General features: G+C 31.3%; 1 pseudogene; it reads right to left on the reverse strand.

The window, feature by feature from the left end:
• Positions 1–14,271: 14,271 nt before the first annotated feature.
• Positions 14,272–18,030, reverse strand: LOC122148239 (annotated as a pseudogene).
• Positions 18,031–18,578: the final 548 nt, after the last annotated feature.

Below are 18,578 nucleotides of genomic sequence, written 5' to 3' on the forward strand. Positions count from 1 at the left end.
CAGTGTGTGGGAGAGTGTTAAATAAATAAAAGTGTAGATAGTGTTTTGCTATTACATGTTGATTGCCAACGTTAACTTTGTTCATGAGATGGATTGCCGGAGTGAAGAAACTGTTCTTACGCCTGGCCCATTCTGGTACTCAGTGCTCTCTGTAGCGCTGACCCAGACGGCAATAGTTCAAAGAAGAAATGGAGGCTGGAATTGTGAGGGGTCCAGAATGATTTTTTCTGTTGTTCTCTGCGGAACTTCAGAAGGGTCTTTAGAGATTCATAGTTGTGTGGTGTACAGGGAGAAGAGCAGTGGGCAAGGAACAAATCCCTGGGGGCGCCAGTGATGATGGTACAGGTGCTGGATGAGAATTTTCCCAGCCCTTACTGGCTGTTGCCTGGCTGTCAGGAAGCTGGTGATGCACTGACAGATGGATGTGTGCACAAGAGAGCTGAGTTAATTTGGACAGGTGGAGGTTTGGATGATAGTGTTTGAAGAGAGCCAGAGTTGAGAGTCCAGAAGTTGTAGGATATAATGGGAGTTGCTTGTCCTCTTTGCTGTGTATATGCAAACTGCAGGGGGGGGTCAATGGGGAGTCCAATGTGTATCTTTCCAGATAGGCCAACTACCAGTCGTTCAAAACGACTTCACTTGACCACAGATATTAGGTCCGCATGTCAATGAAGTCCTTTGATTTTGGGTTTCTTTGGAATGGGTGATGATGTGGTGGGAGGCGTTTTGAAGCAGGATTGGACTTTGCACAGCTCTAGAGATCTGTTGAAGATCTGTGTGAAGATAGGGCCAGCTGGTCGAAAGCTGGGTTTTAGAAATAAAACTCAATGAGAAGTGAGGCTCATTTCAAATCAATCAGCCAGATATAGATTCGAACTGTAGTGGCTGCTGGGGATGGTGTCTTGTAGTTGGTGGTGGTCTTTTTCAGTCCTTTCCGCACTGGGGGGAGGGGGATGCAGGAGTCATTTTACAGTAACCTGGTTTCTCCGGCGCTCCGAGAGTAGGTCCTCTTACCCAATTTGATCTCCTTTGTCCAGTGTGTTTTTGGCCTGTTTATCCCTGTAATCATTTTCGTCCAGCCTAATGGGTTGTCTGAGTTTTGCAGGTGAACCCGCGGTTTGTTGTTGTTGTTATTAAAATGAGTCCACAGGTAGGGTTACTTTTATATCCTCACAGGAAACTGAAGTATAATTGTACAGAACCCGTTGATCTCGGTCCAGATAAGGTGGCCAGCAACTTCAAAGAAACTCTTTCTGTCAATTACAGTTGAAACGAAGCATGTCAATGCCCGCTTTGCCGTCATTAGTCCTTCGCACAGGAATGCACAGATTGTAAGATATCAAAGTCAGCGAGAAGGATACATCTATGCTGTCTTCAAAAAATTGATCAGGGGATGAAGGTATCATAGGAGACAGAAGTGAAGCTGACATTGGACTTGGAGGTGCCTTGATGCCTTCCTCCCTTGAAATGCATCCTCCGAAGGCAGCATTTTTCAGCTTTCGGATGCAGCTATTCACTCAAGTAGCGGTTTACACAGAAATGGTGATTCACACAAAATGAAAACTAAATTTCTCATTCAGAAAATGTAATTGTTTTAAGTTACATCAATGTAATAGATAATTGTAGTGTTCTCATTCTTTATAAGTTAGTATACTGTTTTGGGTTTACAGTGTGCATGTTATAGATAAGAGCTTGTTTAAAAGGATAGTTCAGCCAAAAATTTAAATTAAGTCATGTCAAATTTTACTCATCTCTTGTGTTGTTCCAATGCCGTATGAACTCCTTTTCTTTTTCAAGCCACGAAAAAGAGCTTAAAAATAAATAAATACATGTCCCACCCGTTTACGTCATTATAATGGCTAATGGCTTACATTTCTAATGCCATTTCATACATTCGTGATGTATTTACACTATTAAAGGAGTGGAGTCTCATGTAAGATGGACAAAGTTTCAAAAAGCAAGTTGGATGTATGATGTTTTCCAATATCAGTATTTCTGTGCTAAATACACTCCTTCAGGGATCGCAAATTTTGAAGATCTTTTTAAGCGTATGTCCTGTATGATGTCTAGAAGGGCGGAATTGTCTTGGTATGGAGCATTTCTCCCGGAAGCAAGGGCACATCACACATCAAACCAAAAGCAAAAGCAGAGACCATCAAAGCGTGCTTCATTAGTGTTACGAATTAAGTCCAGCCTTTACAGGACCCCAGCATGAGAAGAATTTGTTCATGTTTTTGTTTGACCACAAAATCAACAATTCATCAAAGAAGTGTGCTTTTTGGTTAAGAGGGAAAAATAACCTTGTTAAGTTTCCCAAAGAACCCAGCGTTAAAGGGAACAGTGGATGCAGTTTGTTTCTCCAGGCATCACACAGAGTTTTGCAAGTGGGGCGTCTGTTTGTTCCCGGTATCTCGGTGACACATGTTTTTTATAAAATAAACTATTTCTTCACCATAAGAATACGGGGAAGAAATTTCACTGAAGAGTAAGATGCTTATTGTAATATTATTAGCCTGCAATATTCTGACTGGTCAACCAATTAGATAGATACTGTGTTTTGACATAAGTGGTTGAAGTGTTTGACATAATATATATATATATATATATATATATATATATATATATATATATATATATATATACAAAAAAAACCCAAAATTTTGGGAAATTATATTTTAATGTTTTGAAAAAGGCTTTTTATAAGTGCATTTATTTGATAAGAAAAGAAAACAGTAATATTGTGAAATATTATTACAATTAAAAATAATATTTTTCTATTTGAATAATTTTAAAAATTTTTTCCCAGATGTTGGATTTTCAGCATCATACCAGCTTCAGTGTCACTTAACATCCGGGTCTATCACATGATCATTTAGAAATAAATTTAATATTCATATTAGATATGAAACATTTCCCTTGTCTAATTATTTGAGAATAAAAGGTTAAAAGAACTGCATTTATTCAAAATAATATATTCAAAAAAAAAAATTATAATATATTCTAATAATATATTCCCTTTACTATCACTTTTATCAATTTAACAATCCTTGCTGAATAAAAGTACTGATTTTATTTAAAAAAAAAAAGAAAAAAAATTACTGACCACAAATTACTGACCAGTAGGTTTTTTTTATTACAAAATAATTTTTTTTTAAAACATAGCTTCTTTTTTTTTTTTTTTTATTTTTTTTTTCTTTTTTTCATCAAAGTATCCAAAAAAATCCATTTCTGAAAAAAAATTAACAGCAGAACTGTTTCCAACTTTGAAATGAATCATATATTAGAAATTTTTAAAAGGGTCTTTATAAGATCCCAAAAAATTTCCCTTTTCATCCCCGAAATAAATGATAATTTAAAGTATAATACATTTAAAAACAATTATTTTAAATGTAATAATATACCAAAAATTAATTTTTTTTCTTTTTTTTATCAAATAAATGCAGGCTTGATGAGCAGAAGAAACTTCTTTCAAAAACATTAAAAATAGTACATTTGACTGTACAAGACAACTCATGTTTAATGTGGTAATTCAAAAAAAAAAAAAAAAAAAAACTTTTTACAAAGGATAAAAATGGAAATCAATCCTAGGGGACAAATACAGAAAAAGATTTCTGACACAGGTTGTCACTGGTTGAAATTTCATGTTAACTTCCCATATAACTATGCATATAAATGTTTCATGCAACAGACTCTTAACGACATTTGAACAAAACAGTAAAAACAGCAAAAAATGATTAGAAGTCATTATAAAGCTCAGAAAAAAAGTTTGCTTTAAAGCAGGGATGTCAAACTCAGTTCCTGGAGGGCTGGAGTCCTGCAGAGTTTAGATTCAACCCTAATTAAACACACCTGATCCAACTAATTAAGTCCTTCAGGCTTATTAGAAAATTACATGGTTTGTGTGCTGGAACAAAACCTGCAGGAGTCCACCCCTCCAGGAATTGAGTTTGCGCCCCTGCTTTAAAGGGATCAAAATTCTCCACCCAGAAATGCATCATTTGCTCACTTCATGTCACTCCAAACCTATGACTTTTTCTTTTTTTGGGAAAATAAAAGAAGATATTTCAATACTCCAGAACTGTTTTTGGGTTTCCCAGCATTCTTCAAAATATCTTATTTTGACTTCTGCAAAAGAAAGGAAGTCCTTCAGGTTTGGAACAACATGACAGTGAGTAAATGGTGACAGAATTTTCATTTTTTTGGTAAATTATTCCTTTAAGTCATTTTAGATAAAAGTGTCCTCTAAATCAGAATTTCTCAAAGAGGGGTTCCTCAAAGTTTTTGGGGTCACTTATTCAAAAGTTTGAGAAAATTAAGTCTAAATGACGCTTGCACTACTTATTGGCAGTATAGTTACCTGATTTTTAATATTTGTTGGGGCCATAATTTGGCAGTTCTTGATTTTTGAGTGTAGACAGGCACCCATTATAACTATATAGCAAAACAACTTCATCCCAGTACCTTGTAGATTCTTTAAGATTACCAAAGCATAAAGAAACCATGAGAGCACCCCTGAGAACTAATTAAGATGCATGTTAGAACATGTGAACTTGTTGACAGAAATATATCAAAAAGACCTGAAAGTATAGCAGAGAACCAAGTGAAAATATATTCTGGCGTTCTAAGTAATCACTGTAACCAGTCACAAGCCAATTCAGTTGAAGACCCTTTCAAATTGTGCACACCCAGAGCTATCCTGACACATCTAGCCCCTTAAACTACAAAGTTCCAGCTAAGAGAGTTGCATACAAGGAACCCTCAGTGCCATTTTACAAGTCTATAAATCATCATCACCTTTAAGCAACCTCTAGACATCACCGACAACCTGCGGCCCTTTAAACTACAAAGATCTGATGCACAATTTGATTTAGAACCATAGTGATGTTTTTTGGGTAGTCTGACAAATCATTATCTGCACGTGATCTGTTGTGACAAGTCCCAACATTCTGTCAAACACATATTTTGTGCTGTGGCTTTTGGAAACCTAGTTGCAAACAACAAGTAGAATGCAAACAATGTAGTTCCAGCATGTCTCAGAAGCTTTCAGTAATGGCATTCCCATAACCTGTGCTTAATTACAGGATACAGTAAAACCTGTAGGTGAGAGCATAGACTTTTTCAGACTGGTTTTCAACATTGTTTTTGATCCTTAGGTTGCAGTTTATTTTTTATTTATTGACTTCAAACTAAGCACCAACAGTTTTGACCAAACTAAAAAAAAAAAAAAAAAATACCAAAGTAATAATTAGCCAGTATAGAAGTAATAACCATTTTCATCGATTTCATATCAAATGTAATGAGCAGGCATTGGGTAGCTTTTAGGTTTTTCAACATTTTGATTCTGTAGGGACCTCCCTTCTTAAATTACAAGGTATTTCTAGTACTGTCGAAAGCCATTTTCATTAAGCAACAGTTTGCTTATATGGTAAATATAATATTTAGATAGAAACTTCCACTTCACCTCAAATATTCAGTGCCATAGAGTTGAATTCTTTAGCGGATACTCCACCCCAAAAATGAAAGTTGTCATTAATCACTTACTCTCATACCCAAACCCAAAGCTTCTCGCCGTCTTCGAACACATTTAAGATATTTTGTATGAAACCAGGAGGTCGCCTGCACTCTCCCATAGACTGCCAAGTAAGTTACAAGCACTGTCAAGGTCCAGAAAACTAAGTGAATGAAATCATCAGGAATAATCGATCTGCCATCAGCTTATCCAACCGTAACATTATGAAGTGACGCAGAGAATACTCTTTGTAAGCAAAGAAAATAAAAATGACTTTATTCAGTGTCTTGTCAGCAGTCTCCTGTGTCTTCCATATCACGGTATGCCGCGATGCTCTTCTCTATCAAATATGCCACAAGGATGCACTGTTTTCTTCTCAAATCAAAGCTAACACATCGAGAAACAGCACATCCTTGAATTTTGACAATGCTTTTCAAACTTTTCTGGACCTTGGACAGTGTAACTTACTTGGCAGTCAATGGGATGTTCCAAGTCTCCTGCTCATCCAAAATATCATAAATTGTTTTCTCGGAAGATGAATGCTTACTGGTTGCACCAACATGGGGTAAGTGATTAATGACACAATTTCATTCTTTACTCAAAAAGACTATAGAATGTACCAGTTGACTGTTACATTCCAATATTGTGCTGCCACCACAAATACATCATCTAGGTAAATATGTGCATTTATATACACAGACCAAATATTATGCAAGTGTTATATCAATAGGATTTCGCACAATAAAGAGTCACTTTCACATCTTTTTAGAAAAACTGGTATAGCCTCGACAGGTTTGGTCAAAAGCTCTGCCAGGTCTTCTAGGTTAATGGAAACCCTTACTTGAAGAGGTTGTTCCACATTATCAAGCAAGTCACAGATCTCATGAAATATGGCGCGAATCCAGTCATAAAACTTAATTCTTACAGCCTAACCCGCGGAATATGCCACACTTTAGATGAACAACCGTGCGTAGGTCAGTACACTTGAATCAAAAACACACATGGACTAGTGTCTGTGAATATTAAGCCTTAAAAGACAATATATGTGAGTACTGCACGCTCTGGTATTCAGCACCCACAACCGGGTTTGGATCAGAGTAATCACGCAAGAGAGAGAATGGAGTGGACTGTAGAAGTCACATTGGTAGCAGAGTACAGAGGGTTCAGGGTTTCAAGTGCAGGTCAGTTTCATCTGTAAAGATAAAGTACTGTAGTTTTTTTTCTTTGTTTACTTAGTTGCTAGCAGCACCCCATTGCTCATCAGTCATCACTCAAAAAAATACTGTATAAAGTACATCATTATTATCTAGTGTAATGTTACAGGGGTACTTAGCAGAAAAAATAATCATATTTTATATAGGGTTATGTATGTGGCAGACAACAACACAACCCTTTATGAAAATTAATGTGTAAGGAAAGTGAAAGATGTGGTAACCAATAAATTAGCCATGGTTTAACTGCACTAACTATAGCTTAAACGAATTTGTAGTAAAAAAAGAAATTAATTTGCCCCAAAACAAACAAACAACAACAACAAAAAAACCTTGGTTACAAACATGGTAAAAGCATGGTTAATTTTTATAAGCAAAAAAACTCGACTTCATGTTCAGTATTAGGATTTTTTTATATAAAGATATTGTAGTGATGTACTATTTGACATGTAAGCGATTTAGAAATGATAGTTTTGTTAAATCTTGAATATTAAAGTCATGTGAGAGATATGGCAAAATAAAGAGACTGAAAAGAAAAATAAAAAGTAAAGGGTTTGCAGTTCAGGAGAGAACTTTTAATTCATTTGCATTTCCCCAACCTACAGATTTAAACCTTTTTTATCGAGGTCCATACAAAAAATAGGGTTGTCCATGTTTCAGAATGTGTGTGGGGTATGAGTGGAGATTTCCTGACCTATTTTTTCCCCCAGCCACCTCGTAGAAATGAAGGCGCAGACATGCGGTTTTCATTTACTACACATAGGCCTACTGAAGCTCGCTGGTTACAGCCTTAATATATGAGTACATGAACACATAAACATGATCTCTAGAGTCACTTCATGAGCTTTTTACTTTATTTTGAGAAAACTATGTTCATATCATATACAAAGAGACAGCAATGTTTCAAAAGACACCAATGTTTCAGGAGTTTAGTACACAGAATGGACTATGCTTATTAGATAACCGTATTTGAGTTGATGTATATGCTTTTGTTTATTATTATTTTTTAATTAACTTTTTTTTTCCCCAAACCATTGTTAGATGCAGTGTTTCCTGTATGCAAAGATTTGGGTTCAAAAACAGTATAAGTAAACTATTTCTTATGATTTTAAATCTGCATTGAACTTAAATAAAAAAAAACAAAAAAAATAAATATAAAAAAAAAAACTAATGAAAAAAAAAAAAATAGAGATTTAAAATTAAAAATACATAATGGAAAAAAAAAATGAGTTAAAAATACACAAAGAACGAAAAAGAAAAAAAACAAATGAAAAAAAAAAATAAAAAAAAAAAACAAAATAAAATAAAAAAAAAAAAAAAAAATTTGTTTTGGGGAAGTAGTTGAGTTTTTTGGTAGGAGAAAAATAAGATTAAAAATGAATAATAAAAAAAAATAAAAGGAAAAAAATATTGTTTGGGAGTAGAAAAAGAAGAAAATAAAAAAATAAAAACAAAAAAATAAAAAGTAATTGAAAAATTAAAACTAAATAAAAAAATATATATAAAAATAAAATAATAAAAATAATAAATAAAAAAAAATGAAAAAAAAAAAATAAAAATAAAAATAAATGAATAAAAAACAAAAAAAAAAAGTTTCTGCAGAAAACAATTCATATTTTCAAAAAAAAAAAATTATTATTATTATTATTAATGTTAAAAAAAAAAAAAAAAAAAAAAATAATCGAAACAAAAAAATATTAAAAAAAAAAAAGTAATAAAAAAAAAATAAACAAGAAATAATAAAAGAATAAAAAAAAAAAAAAAATAACAAATAAAAATAAAAATAAAAAAAAAAATAAAAAAAATTAATAAAATAAAATATAATAAAACAAAAAAAAAAAATGTGGAAAAAAGAAGAAACTTTATAAAAATCTAATAAAAAAAACCAAAAAAGAAAAAAAGAATTTAGAGAAAAGTAAAAAAAACAATAGATAAAAAAAAAAAAAAAAGAAAAAAAACTGCATACACAAAATACAGTAAAAAAAAGATGAAATACGACAGCATGGAAGCCTGTAACAAAAAAAAAAAACAAAAGTTAGAGAAAAATAAAACAAAAAAAAAAAGGCATGAATAAAAAAAGAAAAAAAACAAAATACAACAAAAAAAATAATAAAATAAAAAATTAGAATATAAAAAAAAAAAAAGGGGAAAAAAAAAAAATATGAATTTAAATCACATAAATAAAATAAAAAAAATTTAATATAAAAAAAATAGAAAAAAAAATAAAATATAAATAAAATAACAATAAATAAATGTAACAAAAAAAAAGAACCAAAAAGAAAAAAATTAAAAATAAAAAAAAAAAAACAACTATAGAAAACATATAAAAACATTAAAAAAAAAACACCAAAAATTACAAAAAACAAAAAAATAAATAAAAAATAAAAAAAAATGAAAAAAAAAAAAAAAACAAAAAAAAAAAAATAACTAAAAATATTGACAGAATAATCAATAAAAAAAAATCATAGAAAAATAATTAAAAAAAATGGTTATATTAAAAATAAATAAACAAAAAAAAATAAAAAAAAAACAAAAAAAAACTAAAAAAATATAATAAAATAATAAAAAATAAAAAATAAAGAAAAACAATCAAAATAAAAAAAAAAATAAGAAATCAAACAAAAAAATAAATAAGAAATAAGAAAAAAAATTATAAAGAAATATAAAATAAAGATAAATGAATAATTATAATAAAAACAATAGCATAAAAAAAAAAATTAAAACAAAAAAAAATAGTGTCAAAAATAAAAAAAAAAACACAATAATAAAAAAAAATAAATAAAAAAAAGAAAATATAAAATAAAATAAAAAAATAATACATTTTATTCAAAAATGAAAAAACTTTTTTTTTTTTGTTTTTTTTTTTTTTCTTTTTTTTTCATTTTTTTTTTAAAAAAACAAAACTAACATGTAAATCAAAAACAAAAAAAAATGAAAAAAACCATAGAAAAAAAAAGAAAAAAAAAAAACAAATTAAAAAAATTATACAAAAACCTAATAAAATTATAAAACAAAATAAAATGAAAATTTAAATATGAAGAAAAAAAGTAAAAAAAAAAAAAAAAAAAAAAAATAACAAATTAAAAAAAAAAAGAAAAAAAAACAAAAAAAAAAAAAAAATAAAAAAAAAAACAAAAAAAATGAAAAAAAAAAAAAAAAAAAAAAAAAAAAAAAAAAAAAACAGAAAATAAAAACAATTTAACCAATAAAAATAAACACTCCAAAAAAAAAAACTCAAAAAAAATCAAAAAAAAAAATAAAAAAACAAAAAAGTAATAAAAAAATAAAAAAAAAAAAAATATTAAAAAAATAATCAACAATAAACAAAAAATCAACCATTGTTAAACACAAACAAAAAAAAAAACAAAAAAAAAAAAATTTAAATAAAGCTAAAAAGAAAAAAAAAAAAAAAAAAAAAAAATAAAACAAAAAAAAAATAAAAAAAATAAAAAAAAAAAAAAAATTTTAAAAAAAATAAAAAAAAAAAAACAAAAAAAAAAAAAAAAAAAAAAAGAAAAAAAAAAAAAAAAAAAAAAAAAAAAAAAGTTAGGTTTATTATAGTTAATTGAAATTAAAAGCAAAAAAAAAAAAAATAAAAAAAAAAAAAAAAGAAAAAGAAAAAAAATAATAAAAAAAAAAAAAATATATAAAACAGAAAAAAAAAAAAAAAAAAAAGTAAATATTATTACATTCTCTAGGTATGAATGGCACTTTCTTCCCTCTGATCTTTACAGGAAGTGGCTTGTATCTGCATTTTCCTGGAGGTCCCTCCTGTAAATAAAACAGACAGGGGGGTGCAAGGAAATAACCCCAAAACCCTTAAACATTTAGGCCCCCTTTAGTACGTAAAGAAAAAAGAAATTTAAAGCACATAATTATTTAAAAAAGAAACAAGGTGTGGTGTATGTGAGGAAAATAACCTTCTACAGCTCCTTAGTAATAAACCCCTTTTTTCTCCCACTTCTTTTTAAAGGGAGGGATTACAAACAGCTGGGTTAATGAAGGGTTTTGCTATTGTAAAACTTTTTCAATTGCCATTTATCTCCGCTGGTTCCAGCAATGTTTGTCTTGATTTACCATCATTAATTATTTCAAAAAATCAGACTGCTTATGTTTAGTTTTTTAATTTTTTCAGCTTTAAAAATAATTTGTATTTTTTAATCCTTTACTAGATTCAATTTATTTTAAAGGCACTGTAATAAAATAATAATAAACAAACAAACAGGCATTTCCATACATCAGACACCCATCTCACAGTATAGCATGAACACATAAAAAAAAAAAAAAAAATAAAAGAAAAAAAAAAAAAAAAAAAAAAATTAAAAAAAAAAAAAAAATTAACAAAAAAAAAAAAAAAAAAAAAAAACAAAAAAAAAAAAAAAAAAAAAAAAAAAAAAAACCCAAAAAAAAAAAAAAAAAAAAAAACTACGTATAATAGATAGTATTTAAAAAGAAAAACCAAAAAAAAAAAACAAAAAAAAAAAAAAAAAAAAAAAAAAACAAAAAAAAAAAGAAAAGGCCAAAAAAAAAAAAAAAAAAAAAAAAAAAAAATAAAAGAAAAAAAGAAAAAAAAAAAATTAAAATAAAAAAAAAAAGAAAAAATGTGTTCAAAAAAAAAACAAAAAACAAATGTAAAAAAAAAAACTTAAAAAAAAAGAAAAAGAAAAAAAAACAAGAAAAAAAAACAAAAAAAAAAAAAAAAAAAAAAAAAAAAAAAAAAAAAAAAAAAAAAAAAAAAAAAAAAAAAAAAAAATTAAAAAAAAAAAAAAAAAAAAAAAAAAATTAATCCTTTTTAAGAAAAAAATAAAAAAAAAAATTAAAAAAAAAAAAAAAAAAATAAAAAAAAAAAAAAAAAAAAAAAAAAAAAAAAAAAAAAAAAAAAAAAAAATGAGTGAGAAAAAAAAAAAAAAACAAAAGAAAAGGTTTTATAAAAAAAAAAAAACAAAAAAAAAAAAAAAAAAAAAAAAAAAAAAACAAAAAAAAAAAAAAAAAAAAAAATTAAAAAAAAACGAACAAAGAAAATTAATAAAAAAAAAAAAAAAAAAAAATTTTTGTAGAATAAAAAACCCTGAAAAAATGACAAAAAAAAAAAATTAAAATTCTCAAAAAAAAAAAAAAAAAAAAAAAAAAAAAGGAAAAAATAAAAAAAAAAAAAAAAAATAAAATTAATAAAAAAAAAAAAAAATAAAAAAAAAAATGAAAAATAATAAAAAAAATTAAAAAAAAAAAAAAAAAAAAAAAAAAAAAAAAAAAAAAAAAAAAAAAAAGAGAAAAAAAATTAAAAAAAAAAAAAACATGGTGTCCATAGGCAAATACGGAAGAATGTCATCTATAAAAACAAAATATATTTTTGTGGGCTTCAACAGGATTTGTGTAATTAAAACAATGTGTAAATAAATGAGAGCTTTTTCATTATGTAGTTATATACTTGCTGATAAGTTCATCAGTTTCATTCAATTTCATTCTAAAAAGCACCTTCTGTTATCATTTCTTCATTATTTGTGTTGCTTTGATTCTGAATTATTTCTCTTCTTTTTGTTAAAACACAAAATTAGATGTTTTATGAATCCAGAATCTCAAACATGCTTCCTACATTCTAAGATAGTGCCAACCTCTAAAAAAGACAGAAAAAAAAAACTATAATAAATTTGATACATGCAACTGTGTGTTATATTCTAGGGGCAGACTTGTAACTCAAAGGTTGTGGGTTCGAGTCATAGTACTGGCAGGTGGAGTAAATAACCAGCGCTCTCTTCCACCTTCAATAGCACGACTGATATGAGACCCTTGAGCATGACACCGAACCCCCAGCTGCTCCATGGGTGCCGCAGGAAAAATTGTCGCCATACTTGGCCACACGGCTTGTCACTTTCAGTTCTTAAAGTAGCTTTACATTAATTTTGTCTGAGGAACAGACTAAAATTTAAGCCATTATTATACTGAATTTAGGCTTAGTCACATTACATTAGATCTCACTGTCACCAAACGTCATCGTTTCTTGTGTCATGTGACCAATTGCAATTCAGCTGGTTTGAAAAATGCAGCCTTAAATAAGTCTAGAGAGCAATGCAGAGGACAACATTATAAATACATTTTCTCACACAAGTCTATCATAGGACTTCAGAACACTTCAAAATCAAGGATGTTACAAAATTCAAGATTGGGAAGACTAACTAAGAATTTGCCATTGTGAAACCCATATTTAACCCATATAATTGATCACTATTCTGAATATTGGTGTAATGTTTCTGTTCTGTTGTGTTTTGGTTTTGTTTCTCTGTGTTCCAGTTGCCTGTGTTTCCTCATTAGTTTCCTCATTGGGTTTTATTGTTTTAAATTACTCCACACCTGTATCTGTTTCTCCCGATTGCCCTCCCCCATTTAAGGGATACTCCCCCAAAATGAAAATTTGTCTTTAAACCCTTTTGTCATTAACCCCCATTCTTCCAACCCTAAAAGCTTGTCGTTTCGGAACGAATTTAAGATATTTTGATGAAAACGGGGAGGCTTGGCCCGTCCCATAGACTGCCAAGAAAAATACACTGTCAGTTCCAGAAAGTAGGGAAAAGCATCGTCAGAATAGCCCATCTGTCATCAGTGGTCAACCGCAACATTATAAAGAACAACAAAAATTTTTGGGTATGCTAATAAAACAAAAATAACGACTTTATTCAACAATTTGTCCCCTCTGTGTCACTCCACATCAGCGAGCACCATTTTGGAGAATATGAAACTGAACGCAGGGCAGCGTATCCCTTCTGTGTCATACAGAGGAGACAAATTGTGAAAAAAGTCGTATTTTTGTTTTATTAGTGTACAAAAAGTATTGTCATCGTTCATAATGTTTGGTTGAATCACTGATGGCAGATCAAGGCAGATTCTGACGATGCTTTTCATACTTTCCTGGACCTTTATTTGGGCCCAGTCTATGGGACAGTCACAGCCTCCCGGTTTTCATCCAAAATATCTTAAAGGGTGTTCTGAAGACAAAACAAACCTTTACTGGTTTGGAACGACATGGGGTAAGTGATTAAATGACAAAATGTCTATTTTGGGGTGGGAGTAACCTTTAAGCCCTGTTTTGCCATAGCTCTTCAGTTCTATTATTGATGTTTTTTTATGTATATTTTTTATGTTTCTCCTGCCTGTGGATTATTATTAAAGGACTTTTTTTGCATATTTTTACTCGCTTGTGTGCTTTCCATAGCCATGTGACAATTGTTCTGTTTTTTATTTGGGAGTTTGGAAGTATAAATCAACTTTTTATAAAAAAAAACAAGCTTAGACATTCTGCTTAAGGTCTCCTAGTGAATTCCACGGAATGAAAGAAAATAGTATATTAAATGACTGGGAGTAAATTATGGCATTTTTTTTAAACCATTCATTTAAAATACTTTGAAAAGCTAAAAATTTGACAATCTCCAGAAATCAGGAGCACAAATTTTTTGATAGCCAGTGGTATGAAGTTCTCTAGTGACCAATTCAGTGAGCAGTAAAAAGTTTGGAATGCTCCTTTTGATCTGCCATTTTCTCTGACCAGAGGGTGTGTGGTTATCTACAGTCCAGCTCACCTAGAAAAGAGTTCTGGCATAATTATGTAAAAGCACTCAAAGCCTTCTTTGGCCCTCCATCCATAGTTTCCTCCTTTCACAATGATGTCAACCCCCTCATACGATTTGACCACATCACCGCAAAATATTCCCCTCTCGAAACCTGTGAGCGGACCCCCTCGATCCACTGAGCAGCGCCCACATATTCCTCAAAACCGAGGCATAGATCTGGTTTTTGCATCAGGCTCTCTGAGAAAGGGATTGTCTGGAGGAATCTTATAGGGCTTCCCATCTATACTGCTACCATCCACATCAACCGAAGCACTTTTCCTAATAATGCTGATCTGAAAACTATTTGCATAGCGGTAAAACGTTTATGAAAAAGGGTGTTGAGGGGAGTTACTGGAGAGAATTTATAAAAGCACTAAGCATGATTTGTAACACTCTATTATTAATTCTAACACCAATCAATTTTGTCAGCTTAAAACTGTTCTTACCTGTTTGGGAATTTCCAAACTTTCCAAAAGGGTCTCCTGCTTTGCCACCATCCCCTGTAAAGATGTATAGATATCCGTCTAGACCAAACAGAAGCTGCCCACCCTTATGGTTTGCAGCAGGCCCTCAATCTCAAGAAGAACTCTGTAGATACATATTTGTTTAGAACTTACAAAAATTAAGGAGGAAATCTGCATAAAATAGCCTATATTTTAAAATCTACTGTCATCTTTAAAAGGATAGTTCACACAAAACTGATATGTACTCACCACATGCCCTTCCCAAAAACCCTTTATCCGTTTTTTTTTTTTTTTTTGGATCAGGCAGAATTTTTTTTTTTTTTTTACTTTCTTACAGTATTTTCCATACAATGACAATTTGTAGTGACTAGAAGGCATCCAAGAAGGCAAAAACAAAACATAAAAGCACCATAAAAAGGTCTGTACCACAATATTTTAAGTCCTCTGAAACCGTTGATGATAGCTTTGCGTGAGACAGTTCATTTTCACAGAAAATCAAACTATGGTGTGAGTTTTGACTCAGACTTAATTTGGTCATGAGACATGAAAGAACCATGAGGTTGATGATATCATTGCCTGTAGCTTGACATGAGATATCATAATTTGAATTATTGTTTTTTTTTTAGACTTTACCAACATGTAAAGACGAATATTTAATGCAAGGAAAAAAAAGAATAATCTAATGAAAGAGAAGAGTTTTAGTTCCACAGAAAAAATAACAGCATGCGGATATGGAACAACTTTAGGTGAGAAAATAACAGATTTATACATTTTGAGTGAACTATTCCTTGAACACGGTATTTTGACAGCATGTGCATGGATCAAACCTATAACCCTCTGAGTGGGGGTCTGCCACGTCATGTCATGATCGAGACCCTTTATCTCGTGATAATTTCTCCAGCATGCCGTTGATCAAAAATGGAGTAGTAGATGAAGAAGCGCCCATTGTTTTGTACTTCGGATGGAAGGGAGACCCAGGAAACCTCTTTCATCTCCCAGCCACTGTGGGTAAAACCTCTCCGCTAATGTCCAGGAAGGGCTGTTCTAAGCGGCTGCGTCTTTCAGATACACCCATACGAAGCCAACCTGTTCCCGGCACGAACATGCGGTGGGTATCATCTCCGCTGTGGACCCACAGCACAGGGTTCCCAGCCCATTGGCCACTTCGTCAAGCACAGCTGGGAGGCAGCCTTGGTGTCCTCCACCACCTTGCCCAGATTGCTTTTACAGGTCATTGTTCCTCAGGACGTTGGGGGAGCAGTAGTCCTGGTCAGCGAGGTTAATGAGGTTGCAGAAATGCGAGCGGTCTTTCTCACACGTCCCCCAGCAGGGTTCGGCTGTCGGTTAGGTACTTGACCACAGAATGGCACTTGCTGTGGAAATCGGAGCAGTAAGTGAAGCACAGTCCGGAGGTGCGCACTGGAGTGTACGGGTCTTCAGCATCAAACAATGTCGGCATAAGGAGAACACTCCTGCGAAAAAGCAATACAAGCCTTAAAATTAACTAGACTTTACACTTTCTGAAGTTTCTGGTTCAAGTCAAAAGTCTTTGATGTTCAAGTCTGTACAGGGGGCCCCGTCCATTCCTGGAGTTCTTCCATGCTGTAGTGATCAGTTCCAACCAGTGTTGTAGACCCATCCTTGAGTCCGATTCCAAGAAAATTTTCATGGACTTGGGAGCATTTGGACTGAGCCTTTATTCAGACTCCAGACGGGGTCCCGGCTTGATACTACAACACTAGTATATGATGTCCTAATCATCAGTCTAAATTATAAAACATTGTCTAAATCAGTGGTTCTCCTTTCTAGTCAAACACGTATCCCCGCTCTGTTTTATGGCTACTTATCGCTTCAACCGTTCATTCTATTAGAGCTATGAGTGCCCTGTCGAATGTGGACTTCCAAGGCATTATTCCACAATGATGCCCAGTTTGGAAGGGAGCAATATCTCATTTCCATTCAAAAGGCATTAAAATGTGCAAGACTTTATTTTCCGAATTTAAGTCGACCTGTTTGTAATTATCTAGCATTTATCCTGAAGAGCTTAACTGGTTCAGGTGTATTTAATTAGGACTGGAGCTTAGCTACTTTCCAGGAAGGTAGGGCTCAAGTACAGAACTGAACCCCTGCTCTATAATATGACCTTGCTCCTTAGAAAGCAATCTCCCAGTGAAAACTACATATAAAAGTACTTCAAAATCAACTGTACAACTTAAAAAAAATAGGAGGCATCCATTTAATCTGTAGCACAAACACACTATAATCTTCAGATTTATGGATTTTTTGTTTTTAAAGCTCTCACATCTAACCATATGCATAAGCAATAATAAGACTGAAAGCTTGATTGTCTTGCCAAGCACCACAGATAAAAAGAATTTACTGTAAATTTCTGCAAATGTATTTACATCAGAAGTCAGTCTGTACTGAAGAGCCGATTTGCTTTGATATTTAAGCGTATTAAAGTTTTCATATTTGTAGACTACGCCATTCTGCTGTGCAAAAGCAAACTCTTCCAAACTATATATACCATATATATATATATACTCACTATATATATATATATATCTCTATATATATCGTACAAATTACATCCCCTTACATTTCAGATTTGACATTAAACTATTTAATATAAAGAGAGCAATGAAGCGAATGCAGGATATTAGGCTTATAAAAATAAATGCTCTTCAGAGCAGTATTAATTGTTCAAATTAGCAATAATATAATATAATATAATACTATAATATATATGGAAGTGCAACTTTTCAGATACCCACCTTCTAACACACATTTAGGCATTTCAAAAACAACCTTGTTAAAACATAACACAAAATATATAAAAAGTGCAATGTACTACGGCAGATATTTCAGCTTATTTGTTAATAAAAAAGGATCAGGTATTACCTGACACATAATAATATCTTTTACCAAATCACCGCACACTGCATATGCCTCATCACCAATCAAGTCCATTATATCCCAGTATCTCATTGCAATACTGCTTGTCCGTTTTTGGTCACAACAGCCTGGAAATTTCTCATAGTGCCTGCAAAACTCAAGATTGGGAAGGGGGTTTGAAAGGTGGCTGGTAGTCCAAACACTGAGGATGTGCCAAAGTGTGTCTCAAATAAGAAGTAAATGATTATAATGACGCATCTGAAGGGTCCTTGGAGCCATTTGGTCCTCTTGTTCAGGCAACTATCATCAGGGCTCTTTCACGACTTGAGTGAATCCGGCTCTCTCGGCATTTTTGCCGTGTGCTTAGAAGTGAAGGAGTGTGTTTGCGCTATGTGAGCGTGTGCGTGTACGAGTATATGTCTGCTTAAGCAAGCATATGCTGTGTGCGTGCATGCGCGTGCACTACCCACTCTTCTTTTAATGGGCGCGTTTGTCATTTGATAACAAGAAAATACCATATTCTTGCCATATACTAAATTAGCGATGCCAATATTGCTGAGCACATTAAACTATCAGATATTTTTGTTTAATAATTGGTTCACATCTAATAAATTTACAATTTGATACATTTCACAGTACTGTATAAAAACTCGTTTCTGAGATGAAAAAAAAAAGGTACAAAGCTTTGAGCGGAATTAATTTTATAGTAATAATAATAATTATTGTGCAAACATATATATTTTTTTCTGTACAGCCTGTTAGTATCATAATTTAAGCTACATTTTTAAGCAGAAATAAACCTTATAGTTAGGCGGACATATCAAAAATACTTTCTAGTTCCCACTCCATATCAATGAAACAGGTGAATCAAGTATCCATTCTTGATTTACATTTGATT

Source organism: Cyprinus carpio, chromosome A17 (genome assembly GCF_018340385.1).
Source record: "Cyprinus carpio isolate SPL01 chromosome A17, ASM1834038v1, whole genome shotgun sequence".
Classification (NCBI taxonomy): domain Eukaryota; kingdom Metazoa; phylum Chordata; class Actinopteri; order Cypriniformes; family Cyprinidae; genus Cyprinus; species Cyprinus carpio.